Below are 16779 nucleotides of genomic sequence, written 5' to 3' on the forward strand. Positions count from 1 at the left end.
AAGCATGGCTTGTTTTCCTTTTATTATATATTATTAAATTGGTTGTAGTGCATGGTATTATATTGGGAATAAAGTAAAAAGTGATCCTTGTGAAAGTACACTATATATGGGGACCATTTTCCGTTAATAGTCAGTGGATGTTTTTATAATTGAAAAAATAGGACATTTCAAACCATTATAGAGCCATATTTGCGACCATATAACACATTCACATGCATACACATTATTCCAGATTTTCCATGCAGAAATATACAAATCCATATGTGATGTGTAACACTTGAATTTGGTAAGTTTCGCATTTAACCATTGTTAATCAAAAAGTTTGTAATTTAGTCCTTAAGCTAGTACATGAGGTGTACTAGGTGGTATGTGGAGTACGAATGATGTATGTGGGCTTTAATGAAACTCTAATATTTTAGCGTTTACACCCTATTTAAACCTTATGATAGCCTCATTTGGTCACGTTTAGCTAGCCTCCACCTTCCTTTGTCTAGAAATCGAAACCCTAGTGTGTTTTTTGTCTGTTTTGAGCCTTAAAGAGTGTTTGTTGGTGGTTTGTTAAGGAGGAAAAGAAGTGGACCTTTTGGAGTTGTGTATTGAGCTTGAAGATTCGGCTATAGCTAATCATTTGCAAGCTTTTAAGGTAAAAAGATCACATCTTGCTAATCCATAATGCTAGATCTAGTTATGTTGTTATTTTATGCTTTTTGAGTCCTTGGATTGATTGATAGGCTTCTTGACTCCAGAAGTTTTAGTGTTAGATCTAGACTTCTTTTGGTCCCCTTATACATAAAAATGCAATCTTTATGGTGTATCTTGAACCATGCATGTGTTAAGACCTTTGTTAAGCTCTTTTTGAGCTATTGAGCCCCATTAAGCCATGTATGTGTGTAAAGTTGCCAACTTTAGGTGATTAGTGGTCTTATAGAATCAGATCTGAGAGTTTGGCTTCAAGTCTCAATGCATTAAGTTCTTAATGAAGTGGGGTAGTCAATTGAGGAGTATGTTGGGCATACCAAGCTGGTACGCTATGCGTACTAGCCCCATAATATGTACGCTAAGTATATGAGCTGAGTACGCCCCGTGTACTCAGTAGTTGGGCTTCAGATTTTCGGCTTCTCAATTTTGCACTCATGTTTGTGTTGGATTAGGTGTTTAAGCTCATAACTATATTTTGTATGTACTTAACCTGGTTGTAGCATGGTGCTTTTGGGTTGCCTTCACCAAAGCAACTTAACTGGAAGAATAATGGAGAAAGAGGTTATTGTGGTTTATTAATATATTATATGAATAATATATTAAAAGAGAAATCATATTATTTAATTAATATTGGTCAGGAATTAATTTAGAATTAATTTTATGGTCAAAATATATTAATTAAACTTGGGGGACTGATATTGTAATTATAATATAGTTGCAATATGGGTTGTGGATCCCTTAATAAAGGGATGGACAATTTTATATGGGAGCCCATATAGAAATCGTCCAAGCTATGGATTCTAGAAGAATCTTGTAGGTTGCTTAGAGTTTAAGCAACCGGATTAGGTCTTGACTGAAACCCTAACTCTGTAGCTATATAAGGGACCCTTGGGCACTAGAATTTGGCTACCAGAAAGCCTAGAAGGATTCCAAGAGCCAATTGTTTTGGTGTTTGTGATCTATAAGAGGCATCGCATTTGATGTGCTAGGTTCTCAAAAGCTCAAGGATCTTCAAGCTACAATTAAAAGGTAATTTCTTAACTTTGTTTTAGTTATGATTTTCGAGTTTTGTATGCTAGACATAGGGTTTATAAGCTTTGGATAATTATTCCATGTACAAATAGAAAAACTAGATCCATAGAATTATTGCTTTGCTCATAACCCAACAGTGGTATCAGAGCCTAGGATGATCTTCTATTGTATTTTATGCAAAAGTTAAATTTTTGAAGCTTGAAAATTCGTTTTTTTGATTCTTTCTGGACTCACGACGTGACACAGATCTTATCACGACATGAGTAAGCACTGTTGTTGAAACTCGGAATTTTTGCCCTAATTTGAATTGGATAATTACAATAAATTGTTTTTTTTAATTAAAATCTGATTTTTCTAATATGGTAATTGATATCGTAATCAAGTTAAAGGATAATTATCAAATTAAGATAATTACTTGTATTATATGATAAGATTAATTATTTGTAGTTTGATTTGAATTATCTAGTCAAGAAAAGGATTAAGTCAAATTATGTGATAAATATTTATAATATGATATTTGATTATTTTTCAAATTTGATCTGAAAGATATTTTGAAAAGTTCAAAACTTACTCTCAAGTTTTGGAATTTAAATTTTTAATTTTGAAGCATTTAAATTCTAAACCCTAGAATTTTAGAAGTTTACAATTCAACCCTTATACTTCAATAATATTACAAGAGTAACTAATATATATATATATATATATATATATATATATATATATATATATATATATATATATATATATATATATATATATATATAAGACAAATCTAGTCTTACCGTTAGTAGGCCTCATTCACAAAGTCGATCTATACGGGGTATAAGGTTACTACCTATAAAATGGTGGTTTAATTGGTGTCCACTCTCACCCATCGCTTCCTTGATTGGTGGAGGGTCGTTAGTCGAATGGGTAGGATAGGGCAATTCATTCCTCATTAATTAGTATAATGAGTTTTATAAAGCAACTAAATGTTTTTACAAATTTCCCAATCTTAGTTACTTTAGGTAAAATGTGAAATGATGCTATTCCATGAAATTACACTTTGCACCTTGCCAAGTCGTTTGTGGAGTGTATGTGGTTAAACGACACACTAATTTGGGACTAGCAAAGGTGGTGAAGGGTAGCTCGATGTTTAACATAGATCAATAGAGCATGTTTGGTTAACCGACACATTGATTAGGTGGTAAATGACATAGAGAGTACCAAGTACATTTGCATGGTTATTCACACCTTGTTTGTGATCCTCGGTATCCCAGTCGCAAACTTGAAGGGTATATCTAGATTTAAACTTGTCATTGAAAAGTTCAATGAATCTCAAAAGTTCTATAAATTTCTATTCATTTAAAACCTAATTTTTCATTTCATTTTTCATGGTGAAATTTGGAAAATCATTATTTACCTACCTTCAAATATTCTGCAATAGGATTACGACATCCCTCTTCCGAATTGTATAATATTATGTTGGGTCCTAGCCTTAATATTTCATTTGGGTGTTATATTAAGGACATAAATCAACTAAATTGAATTTCTCCCTTTTGTAGATGTCAAATTCTAACAAGTATGGTTTTCCCGAATCCTTTGTAAAAGCTTTCATCATGAAGATGATGTTCCACGATTGGGTCGTGGAAATGGAAATCATACTTCACTGCCTCCACCTCCTCCAATAATTCTCCCTGACCAACGTTTTCGTCGACTTGAAAAGTTTAAGGTCACTCAAGCTCTATTGGAAAGCAAACACGAAGATGGAAAGTCTATATGTGCTCACGTCTTGGAGATGAAGTTACATATTGACAAGCTGAGAATGATAGGTGTCGTTGTCTCAAAGAAGCTGGCTGTTGACTTGGTTCTTCAATCACTTCTCAAATCATATAGTGAGTTCATTAAAGATTACTATATGATGGACCGCGATGTGACCCTCAATGATCTTACCTATTTTCTTATTGTTGTTGAATTAGCAATGATTTGTCGCACTGGTAAAGCAAATTTGACTGGTGGATCAACCTTCCAAACTTCCATGGACATTGACAATGACAACATTGAAGTCCAGAAAAGTCTTCTCTTCCCAATGGAAAAGGATTGGCCAAGGTCAAACCATTTGACCTTATAGTAAAGAGAAATGCTGAATCTGAGATTGTTCCATGTGCTATTCCAAAAGAGTCCATTTGTTTTTAATGCCAAGAGAAGGGACATTGGATGCGAAGCCTCCATATTTACTTGAAAGATCGCAAGTATGGGAGAGTCAAGATGTATGACTCTGCTTCAAGTGAAATCCACTATGTAACTCTATTAAGTTCCTACTTTTAGATTCTTAATACATAATGTGATAAGATAACATTTTGATGTTTTGTAGGATCGAAGAAATGAAATGAAGCTTAAAGGAAGGGTATGTTGAGTCTGATCGCAAAGAGATGGATTTCGATCACATGGTTTGATGATCGTATTTTTGAGCTGCTGCATAGGAGTTATAATAGATTGCACAGGAACATTTAGTAACATAGTTTACATTTGTAATTGCGTTGTAAGGACAAGTTTTTCTCCGTTTTTATAAATAAAATAATTTTTTTGTCTTATTTATATCTCCTTGCAATGGCATTTGTGAAAATTGATATTTGCATGTTTCTATTATTAACAATATTGAAAATACATGTAATTCTTAATTATGTTATTTTTGGTAGTGTCAAAACTTTACCAAATAAGGAAAGATTCTCATCACGCAAGGTTCAATTGGACTGAAACTTAGAATCATGCAACTAGTATTGTATGATGAATGATAACTTTTGTATTTGGGAAATTAAGACTGTAGGGTTGCAAAGCACTCCATGGATGATGGCAATGGGCCCCTTTGACAAATTCTAGGTTAAAAGCCCAAGACTTGTCTTTTCCCTATAAATAGTCATGTATTATTCACAATTAGGGTTAAGAAAGTGAGGCAAAATGTAGCCGCCACGTTGTGAGGTTTCTTGTAGAGTTAGATTCTTATTTCTTAAGTGTAATTTGTTCCTCACAATTCAATAAATCGAGTGATCATTCGACCTAATCTTCATATTTGTGTTTGTTCTTATTTTCCGCATCTTGTTCATCAAATCTCAATTAGGGTTTTAATCCCAACAAGTCGTATCAGAGTGGGTATTTGAAGATCTATTGATTTTTGAAGAATCGGTTCTTGATTTGGTGATTTTCTGCACATATATTGAAGATTATTGGTGTTTTGGCGGTATGGAATCAAAATTCTGGTCAAGTTAATGTTGATGAAAATTTATGTTGTTCATCTACTGTTCAATCTGGTATTATTTCAATCAGATTCGTTCTTCTATTCATATTGGATCTGTTTGGTCGCTTAATCCAAAAATCAATCGATTTTAGTTATTTGTTTTGACCTAAATGGATCCATGCGTATAAATTTTTTTTTGTGGCCCAAAATCTTGGCCATTCCACGTGTGAACATCATCAATTCTCAAGAATCAATTTTTGTTTGTCTTAATCCAAAATCTTGTTTTTCATCAATTTTCTCGTTCCTGCTCTTATCGTCAATTTGATTTCATGATTATTAATTTGATTCATGTCGAACTTGGAAATTGTTGATGTTCCTTGAGTGGAATCGATATTTGGAGAATCGATTTTATGTTTGTTGAATGCAAATCTTGAAGTCCTATGATGAACTGATGGTGAACGAAAGAACTGCACTGTATCTCGATTTGAATTGTCAAATCCAAAAAGTCAAAATTGACTATAAATCGGGGTTAACTATGAACAAATCAGACTTACCCACGAATCTTCAACCTGCGAATGTTTGTTGATCGTGATTCACAACGAATCAGTGGTTGGAGTCGGATTCGGAGCTTGTATTGCTCGCACACAAGGAACCTCTGATTCGCATCGGCAATTCAAAAGGTTAATTTGGGTTGGAAGGTTTCGCTGCTAACCACTCGTTCTTCTCCCATGAACGTTCTCTGACTGTGGTAGTGTGATTATCTTCTTCAATTGGAACGAACATTGGTCAACCAGAAAAAGTCAAAATTAGGATTACGATCTTAATCGGATTCATGATCGAAAGTGTAATGCGATCGAATAAAATTGAAATTGGAACTTATTGGAATGATTTGAGCATATAACTCGCTTTTACTGGTCTGCCTTGGAAGTCAAAATCAATATGAATGAACTTACCTACGATTGGTCTAGGAATCGGGACTGGGATTCTGGGTTGCAGTTATCTCCTAACGAAAGTCAAAATTAAGACCGGTTTCTAACTCGACTGTTTGTTGTTGGTATATTCGGTGCTTGTAATGCTCGCTTTCAGGGTCACACTGATTTGCATCGACATTGATTTGGGGCTTGACAACCGGCGAACGATTGGAATCTGGGCTCGCTCTCGTTTTCTCCAACGAATTTTCAGAGTTTGGAATATTTAGGTTCGTGGTTGATATTGATTTGCATTGGAACTGTGGTCGATTGATTAGGAGCGAAAGGATTTGGAATTGATTTATGGGCTCGATCTAACTTGGGTTTGCGTGATTATGCTTGGAATGAAAGCACTTAGAACGAAAGAATGGAGATTCGCCTTGGGGTAATGCTGATGAATTAGGACCGAACTTGGAACAACGAACTTGGGTTCGCTTGTTAATGGTTGGAGCGAACGGAGGAAGGACCGAAAGCGAAAGGAGTTTCGCCTGATGAAGCTTAAAATGGAAATGGAAACGAACGGTTGGGTTCGCTTCAGGTGAATAATTCACGATCTTGGAACGAACTTAGATTCGGTCGCATCAAGGTGCTCGGAAGTCGTAACGAAAGGCATTGATTGAAATATTGTTTGTGGGTTCGTATGCGAAACGTCACCAGACTTCCAGTAGCTTTGTACGTTCATTCAGTCAAATAATTGGGGAAGAAGATAAACTTGTTACATTATTAGTCCTTGAAACCTCAGCGAATTGACTCTTTTGGTCCATTTACTTTTCATGCCTTGGCAGTTTTGGACCATTTCCAGATTTTGTTACAAATAAAGGGGTTTATTGGTGCATGATTACAATTTCAGCCCCTGATCTTCTGGAAAGTGACAATTTTTTAGCCCATTTTTCGAAAAAGTTTACAATTTCAAGGGCTGGTGAACAGTTTTGAATTCTTTAACGCTCATATTTTTTCATGAACAGAAAAATAAAGATTCCATCAAGTCTTGGTGGTTCGGAAAGTCGCTTTTCGTGATAACGTCAATTTTTCATGATTTTTTTGGATTTTATACTTCATTGTCTATATCTTTTTGTCGCGGGGGAGCTTAGTAAATTTTTATCCATTCAAGATCATTCTCATGACCATTTGAAGGCTTTATAATCATGTTTTTGATTATAAATCGGGGGAGAATTTGGTATGGCCATTCGAAATTGGATTTGTGACTTTTCAAAGATGAAGATTTTTGATAAAGCTTATGGTAGAATTATGAAGGTAGCTTTTACAGCAGAAGTTCTTTGTCGAGCTCTGCTAAGGACTTGTTATATCTCCGACTTCTTGTATTTTCTCGATCATGTAGCGTTACGAATCTTAAAGTTTGGGTTGTTACATGATATTTTTTGATGGCTTACATCATTAGCTTATTTGAAGATCATTGATGGCTTATATCATTAGCTTATTTGGAGGTCTTCAAAGACAAGACGTGATTCAATTTCTTTGTTCTGAAATGGGTTTTATGGCGGGTTTGGTTTTCATGAAGATTCTTTGGGATTACATTCGAAAATGAAGTTTAAAGACATTACTTCAGTGCTTGATTTATATAGTGTAACACCGTGCATTTCAAGGAAAAATTTTCATTTAATTAATCAAATTAATATAAAATCACTTGTTTAAAATCTCATACACATTTGAATTACAAAAACATAGTTCCATTTTCACTTAGTAGAAAACCAGGATCCTCCAGATTACAACTCTTTCTTTGGTGTGTACAATCGAGCTGGTGCCATCCCGCGTTACTGAAAGAACCTGAAACAATACACATAAAACACTGTAAGCACGAAGCTTAGTGAGTTCCCCAATATACACCTTACGCACATACGCCTTTCCAGGCCCTGACCTTCCGGTCCACTGCACAATGCCTTCCGGCCCATAAGATAATCGCCTTCCGGCCCATAACGTGTTGCCTTCCGGCCCTTAGTACATTGCCTTCCGGCCCATAACATATTGCCTTCCGGCCCAAAAATATATACGGCACATAATACATTTACTCTAACACATAAAGCACATATATCATATATCATACCTGACCTTTCGGTCACATAACACTTTGCCTTTCGGCCCATATAAACATGCATATCACGTGTAGCAACTAACTTTCCATTTATAGCATATATACATAACACATAACATATTCGACCTTCTGGTCACACAATCAAACCCTTCCGGGTACAGTATAGTGAGAAGACTCACCTCGTGGATGCTGGAAGTTAGCAACTCCTGAAATCACTTGCACCTGATCCGCCGTGCTACCAGCTCCCTATAACAATATATCTCTTATTAATACTTTTATCTTCCACATTAACTGACCCTAAGAATTCACACAGGTCAACTCTGGTCAACAGTCCACGGTCAACTCGACCGGACTCGTCGAGTACTCTGGCGACTCGGCGAGTCTAGTCGTCCTCCAATCCTCTAAGTTTCCCCTTCTACTTGTCGAGTATCCTCCTTGACTCGACGAGTTACTCCTGGAAGAATCGCGGGGCCACCCCGACTCCACTCGTCGAGTCTGAAGAACAACTCGACGAGTCCCAACTATTCTTCAAGCTACTCGCCGAGTCTGCTCATCGAACTCGGCGAGTCCATGCCATGCAGTCGATCAAACTGCTTCCTGAGATACGTATTTTTCCGAATACACAGACGTGGGACCTTCTGGACCTCTAAGGGTCCTAATACAGGGTTATATTCGTTTGGGTAACAAGGTAATAATCCATCTACTCATCAAATGGGTTTCATAAACCCTAAATCCATATACACATCAATCACAGAAGAATGTAATCCGAGCTATTACCTGAATGATGTACCTTCTGTGTCCCCAAACTTCAGAACTCGAATCCCTTGCAGTTACTTTAGCCAAAACCCTTCTCCTCCTTGCACAACAATTCCTTCAAGGTCCCAATGGCCTACAAGCTTGCTCTAGATGCCACAGCCGCTTAGGGTTCTTCTCAATCGACCAAAAGACGAGCAATGACGGCATAAGATCCCTTATATACGACCCAAAACTGAACGGCTAGGGTTTTTTTCGCTGAACAGCGTCGACTCGCCGAGTCCATATCTGGACTCGTCGAGTCCAGTCGCGAACCCGCGACCAAGTCTGCGACCCTACTCGGCGAGTCTGGCTCCAACTCGCCGAGTCTCCCCTTTAAAACACCCCAAAATGGACTTTAACAATACTTGAGATTTTGGGCTGTTACAATTCTCCCCCACTAGAATCAGACTTCGCCCTCGAAGTCTCACTCTGAAAATAGTTCTGGATGCTGCTCCCGCATCTCACGTTTCGGCTTCCCTAGTCACTTCCGATCTCTTCCGAGGTTGCCACTGAATCAATACCAGAGGTACCTCCTTGTTCCTCAGAACCTTAATCTTCCGATCCCTGATGGCCACTGGCCTCTCGGCATAACACAGGCTCGTATCCACCTAATTGTTCTCTAGTGGAACCACTGCTGACTCATCTGCTATACACTTCTTCAATTGCGACACATAAAAAGTGTCATGGATCCATCCCAACTCCATTGGCAGCTCCAAACGGTAGGCCACCCGTCCTACCCTCGCATTCTCACGAAAAAAACCCAACATATCAGGGCCCTAACTTGCCCCTCTTCCTGAACCGAATCACCCCTTCCCAAGGAGAGACCGTTAGAAGTACGAAGTCGCCGACCTGAAACACATGCTCGTAACGGCGTCTGTCTGCTTAACCTTCCTGTCCACTCTAGACGATCATTACTCTCTGATTAACCTGCCGCATTTGCTCTGTCGACTAACGCATGATCTCTGTACTGTCCGCCACTCCCTGCAACCAAGGATTACCCAAGATGCAACTCTGCTCTAAATCTCAATGATCACTCGACCCATAAGGGTTATGAAACCCTGAATCACCGGGTCCCCGATCCAAAGCCCACTTTATCCATTTCGGAATGACTGAGAGACCCATTCTCACTCTCAAAGCAACTCTCACGAGTTCTCCGCTTGCAATCGTATACACATGCTGAACTAGCCCCCAACATACCTTCCTCTTCGCTTACTTAGGGAAATGCGCTTGACGACCTTGTCACTACTCCATGTATTGCACATGCTCTGGATCTGCTCGCAAAGACTCTCGGGTCCATGCGTTACCTTTCCTTAGCATATGAGGATCCGACACCACCTCCTATGGAACAGCTCAAAGGGCGGCATACTAATGCACTAATGATGGCTGTTGATATGGGACAACTCAACCAAGGATCAACACGTACCGCGGCTTCCTCCGAAATCTAATGCACATGCCCGAATCATGACTTCGAGCGTCTGAATGTTTACTCTCTCTAAAGTGTCCTCAGACATCATCATGCTAAGTTCCTTTCCCATATTCCTCCTCAAGAATGAGTGCTGGATCAGCTTTTGGCTCCACATCTGAGCCCCCAACTGTCACCCACCTCACGACCCAAATATTCCACTTACTTTCTCCCCGTGACCACTATCCCGACCCAGTGACACGCAAGTCACAAAATTCTCTTTTTCCTCGTGCGAGCAATACAATCCAACCGAGGATCGTCTCAACTCTAATCTCTGGGTTCTGCTGCGCATATTCGTCGCGTATCTCCCCGCATCTTCCGACAGGGACGGATACCCCCGTCTTGCCCCCGACTCAACATCTAGGCTCCAAAACTCAATAATAGGACTACTCAAACCCAAAACTATTCCACACCATAAACTGCTCGGAAAACATTCCAACATCGTATTCTCTTGCCATTTAATGAGTACTGCGACTCCACGCGGTATCACAACATCTTCTAAATAGTGAGTACTGCGACTCGAATATCCACCACAGACTATGGAGACAATCAACACAACAACTGTCCATCTCTGCGAATATCCACTCTCTCAAATAATCTCCCTGAATACCCATACTCGAAGGGCTCCCACTAGATCCACAGATACTTGATATGCCACACGTCGATTCAATTCAGGATTCACGAGTAACTCCGAAATAGAAATATCATACCCGAATAGCCCAAAATACTGCCGCAACCACTAATCTCCTGCCCCAAGCATCACGTATATACAATAATACATCTCCTCGGAATCCCATAAATAGATCTACATTTTCCCACATTACAACTCCGACGCATATAATTTCCCGATTGGAATACGAGAAAACGCTGACGCTACGAAATATGCTGATAATTCCCCGAAACCCTTCTTCTGACGCTCAAAATCCAACCAAGAATGCGCATACCGACCCACACATTCTCTATCTACTTGTAACGACACCAGACACCTGCCATGGATACATTCGCTCTCCTCCTCGAGTACTTCCCGCATTAACTCACTCTGACCCTCTTCCTCAATCACCGACACCTCTGGTCTCATGATTTCTTATAGCATATCTCTATACTTCACTTATAACCACTCTTGGAAAATCCTTGCTTTCCTACATACTGCACCCGGTTCTCCCCCACTAGGGTTCGAACCATCACCAATTAGCACACACCCAACCCACAACTATTTTTCACCAGTGAAATCGCACCTGCTCCAGGAAAGTGCTACGCAACGCCCGGTAATTCCCCCTTAAGGAAATCAATCAACCCTCTATACTCTGAACCTCTGATTAACTCTCCAAGAACTTCTCATCACAACCGCCTCTAATCGATCCAAATCCCACGCCAATCTAGCACTAAGCATCTAAACTGTTCAATAACATCCCTGGCTCATAGACTGCACCGCAATTATCGTTCCTCTCACCTCAACTCATCAACCAATGCCCCAACACCGGAATTGTCCCAAGGACAAGGACCCACTCCCAACATAGACGAAAACTCTCTACACTGCAAAGCTCGACTGAACTCCCCGCTGCTACCATAATAACACAACCTACTATTCCCAATTAGGTGTGGTGTGGTGCTCGACTACCTCAGTCCCTAACTGACTGTCTGCTCTCGATAAGTCACTGCCTCGTGGCACACCTGCTACCTCATACTCTGAGGGAAATCACTATCGATAACTTCTGCAGGGTGTACTCCCAAATCCAAAACTGAAACATCAGACCTCTCGTGTCATGCTCACGAACATAGATGGCACCACCCACCTAGAAGGTGACCTCTCCCCTATCGCCTGATTGCTCGACCCAACCGAAATTTTCCTCTGTCTTTAACTCTTACCAAAATACTCTGATAGACACTCGCCTTTCCCTTCGAGGAACGCCTCTCCATACTCAATCATGGTCTACAGGCCTAAAACCCATAGCGTCCGATCTCTACCTCATCGATCATGACCCGATAGCAAGATAGTCACAAGCATCATCCGCTACGAACCCTGGTACTCATCCCATGACGTCCCTTCTCAATCTATTCCGGTGTATGGTACCCAAACCATGACATCACTCCTCAATCTGCTCCGATGTATGATACTCGAACCATAACATCTATCCTCAAGCTGTTCCGATGTATGGTACCCTGACCATAACATCACTCCGCACTCCGCTCCGATGTATGGTACTCGAACCACAGCGTCTATCCTCAATCTGTTCCGATGTATGATACTCGAACCATAACATCTATCCTCAAGCTGTTCCGATGTATGGTACCCTGACCATAACATCACTCCGCACTCCGTTCCGATGTATGGTACTCGAACCACAGCGTCTATCCTCAATCTGTTCCGATGTATGCTACCCTGACCATAACATCACTCCGCACTCCGCTCTGATGTATGGTACTCGAACCACAACATCTATCCTCAATCTGTTCCGATGTATGGTACCCTGACCATAACATCACTCCGCATTCCGCTCCTTAGGACCTTTAGAATGCTCCTTGTATCAAGTATGGGTCCTATACTTTCAGTAGTACGGGCCCATACTACCTTCCACATCTACCCATACTTTCCACACGGACCATCCCAGAGTTCCTAAGTAGCTGATCGACCTCCTCTTTTACCAATCCATCGTGCGTACTCGCTCCCCAGCGAAATCCTCTACTCTACCAGCGCACTCATCTGGCTAGGTTTACTCCCTAGTCCCTTCCGCCGTCCCCCCACTTCTTTGCTATCAGCTACTGAAGAGCTCCTAATGATGCCAACCATCTACCTCCTGAGTATCGTCATACTCACGTAGTAGCTGACTCCCATCATCGAGAATTCAACAAAGCACAAAGCAAGCAGCATTCGAGCATCGAAAAATACATAGGACTCCTTATCTGTGATAGCTCCACCTTCTCGGCTCATCCTCGGAAGTACCACTGAACTCTGTAGCTCTACCCCTCGTGCGTCCTAACTGGATATTCTCGCTCAGCACATATTCAAAAGCATAACGCACATATGACAACAAATCCTAGGCTAAGGCATCACAAATCAGGCCACTCTAGTCCTAAGATATGAAATACCTAGCCTGTCTCTAGCATGCAATAATATCTCATAAAGTGCATAATAGATATTTCATAACACAAAAGTAAGGGTATTTTGGGAAATCACCGTTTGGCTCTGGCTGATTGTACACACTGATCTTTCTTGCTTTCTCTTTGAACTCTTATCCACTTTTAGAAAACTGTTTATTTGAAAACTTTTTCTTATTTCCTCAGTTTGAGTCCAGATTTACCCGAAGGCGCATCCGAATCCCTCAAATCAAGGCTCTGATACCAATTTGTAACACCGTGCATTTCAAGGCAAAATTTTCATTTAATTAATCAAATTAATATAAAATCACTTGTTTAAAATCTCATACACATTTGAATTACAAAAACATAGTTCCATTTTCACTTAGTAGAAAACCAGGATCCTCCAGATTACAACTCTTTCTTTGGTGTGTACAATCGAGCCGGTGCCATCCCGCGTTACTGAAAGAACCTGAAACAATACACATAAAACACTGTAAGCACGAAGCTTAGTGAGTTCCCCAATATACACCTTACGCACATACGCCTTTCCAGGCCCTGACCTTCCGGTCCACTGCACAATGCCTTCTGGCCCATGAGATAATCGCCTTCCGGCCCATAACGTGTTGCCTTCCGGCCCTTAGTACATTGCCTTCCGGCCCATAACATATTGCCTTCCGGCCCAAAAATATATATGGCACATAATACATTTACTCTAACACATAAAGCACATATATCATATATCATACCTGACCTTTCGGTCACATAACACTTTGCCTTCCGGCCCATATAAACATGCATATCACGTGTAGCAACTAACTTTCCATTTATAGCATATATACATAACACATAACATATTCGACCTTCCGGTCACACAATCAAACCCTTCCGGGTACAGTATAGTGAGAAGACTCACCTCGTGGATGCTGGAAGTTAGCAACTCCTGAAATCACTTGCACCTGATCCGCCGAGCTACCAGCTCCCTATAACAATATATCTCTTATTAATACTTTTATCTTCCACATTAACTGACCCTAAGAAGTCACACAGGTCAACTCTGGTCAACAGTCCACGGTCAACTCGGCCGGACTCATCGAGTACTCTGGCGACTCGGCGAGTCTAGTCGTCCTCCAATCCTCTAAGTTTCCCCTTCTACTCGTCGAGTATCCTCCTTGACTCGATGAGTTACTCCTGGAAGAATCGCGGGGCCACCCCGAATCCACTCGTCGAGTCTGAAGAACAACTCGACGAGTCCCAGCTATTCTTCAAGCTACTCGCCGAGTCTGCTCATCGAACTCGGCGAGTCCATGCCATGCAGTCGATCAAACTGCTTCCTGAGATACGTATTTTTCCGAATACACAAACGTGGGACCTTCTGGACCTCTAAGGGTCCTAATACAGGGTTATATTCGTTTGGGTAACAAGGTAATAATCCATCTACTCATCAAATGGGTTTCATAAACCCTAAATCCATATACACATCAATCACAGAAGAATGTAATCTGAGCTATTACCTGAATGATGTACCTTCTGTGTCCCCAAACTTCAGAACTCGAATCCCTTGCAGTTACTTTAGCCAAAACCCTTCTCCTCCTTGCACAACAATTCCTTCAAGGTCACCAATGGCCTACAAGCTTGCTCTAGATGCCACAGCCGCTTAGGGTTCTTCTCAATCGACCAAAAGACGAGCAATGACGGCATAAGATCCCTTATATACGACCCAAAACTGAACGGCTAGGGATTTTTTCGCTGAACAGCGTCGACTCGCCGAGTCCATATCTAGACTTGTCGAGTCCAGTCGCGAACCCGCGACCAAGTCTGCGACCCTACTCGGCGAGTCTGGCTCCAACTCGCTGAGTCTCCCCTTTAAAACACCCCAAAATGCACTTTAACAATACTTGAGATTTTGGGCTGTTACATATATCCTAGAGTCCGTGATTGAAGACTATTGAAGAATCAAGATTCGTGGATTGCTTCATATATTTCTTGTTGCAGATCTTTTTATTTGTTAGATGCTTGTTTTGGAAGTTAAAGCATTGTCATCCATTCCATACTTTGAGGGGGAGATTGTTGGGTTTCCAAGCACTCCATGGATGATGGCAATGGGCCCCTTTTCCGAATTCTAGGTTAAAAGCCCAAGACTTGTCTTTTCCCTATAAATAGTCATGTATTATTCACAATTAGGGTTAAGAGAGTGAGGCAAAATGTAGCCGCCACGTTGTGAGGTTTCTTGTAGAGTTAGATTCTTATTTCTTAAGTGTAATTTGTTCCTCACAATTCAATAAATCGAGTGATCATTCGACCTAATCTTCATATTTGTGTTTGTTATTATTTTCCGCATCTTGTTCATCAAATCTCAATTAGGGTTTTAATCCCAACAAAGACTAATTCCTTGTTCACATAAAGTATGCGAGTCAAGTGAAGGACTAAAGGATCTGGTATGCAATGTTGTGCATTAGCTTAAGTCTACCACAAAGAACGATAAGAATATTCGTCATGATTTGATAAAAGTTTAGTAAATATAGTTATGCTTACAAGACTAAGTGTAATTCTAAATCTTTGAGAATATTTCAATGTAAAGCAGAACAAACAAGAAGAATCAATTAGGAAGAAAGATAAAAGTTTCTCTAATTTGAAAAGAAGGGAGAATACTTAAGTATCGTATTTTATGATTAACTTAGTGATCATGAAAACCGTGTCACAATTGACCCTCTAAGGACACCTCTGTGAATTAGTATGGCTAATAAGAGGAATCATAAATTGTTCAAATGGTTAAATCAAAAGGTGAATCATACTTCATTCCAAAATCAAGTCGTAGAGTCGTACTCCAAGAATGTGACTTGAGTGACACATCTTAAGAAGGTTTATAACACACTCATCAAATTTGGAATAGAAAATGTCTTCTTATTCCTGCACATTTGAAATTGGTAAGTTGTGATGTCTTGGATAAGAGAAAGACCAACTAAGACCAATTGTATAAAGTGTTTGTCATGATAAGAACCCGTACTAACTCTTGAATATTTGTTTTTCAAGGAATGTTTCTTGACAAGAGAATATTATATGTCAAGAGGTCAGTGGGAGTATTAATGGTCTTCAATAGCTTTAGGGACAAATCAAGAATAAACCTATTCTTTATCACTAGTACACAACTTAAGGTTTATAACTTCTCGTGTTGACATATTCTTGTTTTTTTGCCATTCTAGTTAAGTTGAGTATGAATGTGAGTTCTATGAGTTCTCATTTGAATGCAAAAAGGCAAAGCACATTAATTAATGAAAGTTCATTGAGCTGTATGGGTGAACTGCTCAACTACTTGGAAGACATAGAGGCCATAGTGCCGCCAGATGGAAAGAAATAAAGATTGAACAAGTTTAGTCCATCTGAGTTTGGATTTGTCACAAACCTTGTATTGTGATAATAGTTATGACAAGTTCACATGGATTGGAATGCATACACCATAAAATGTAATTCATAAGGTTTCTCT

The sequence above is a fragment of the Lactuca saligna genome, chromosome 8 (genome assembly GCF_052625555.1).
Source record: "Lactuca saligna cultivar CGN05327 chromosome 8, ASM5262555v1, whole genome shotgun sequence".
Lineage (NCBI taxonomy): Eukaryota > Viridiplantae > Streptophyta > Magnoliopsida > Asterales > Asteraceae > Lactuca > Lactuca saligna.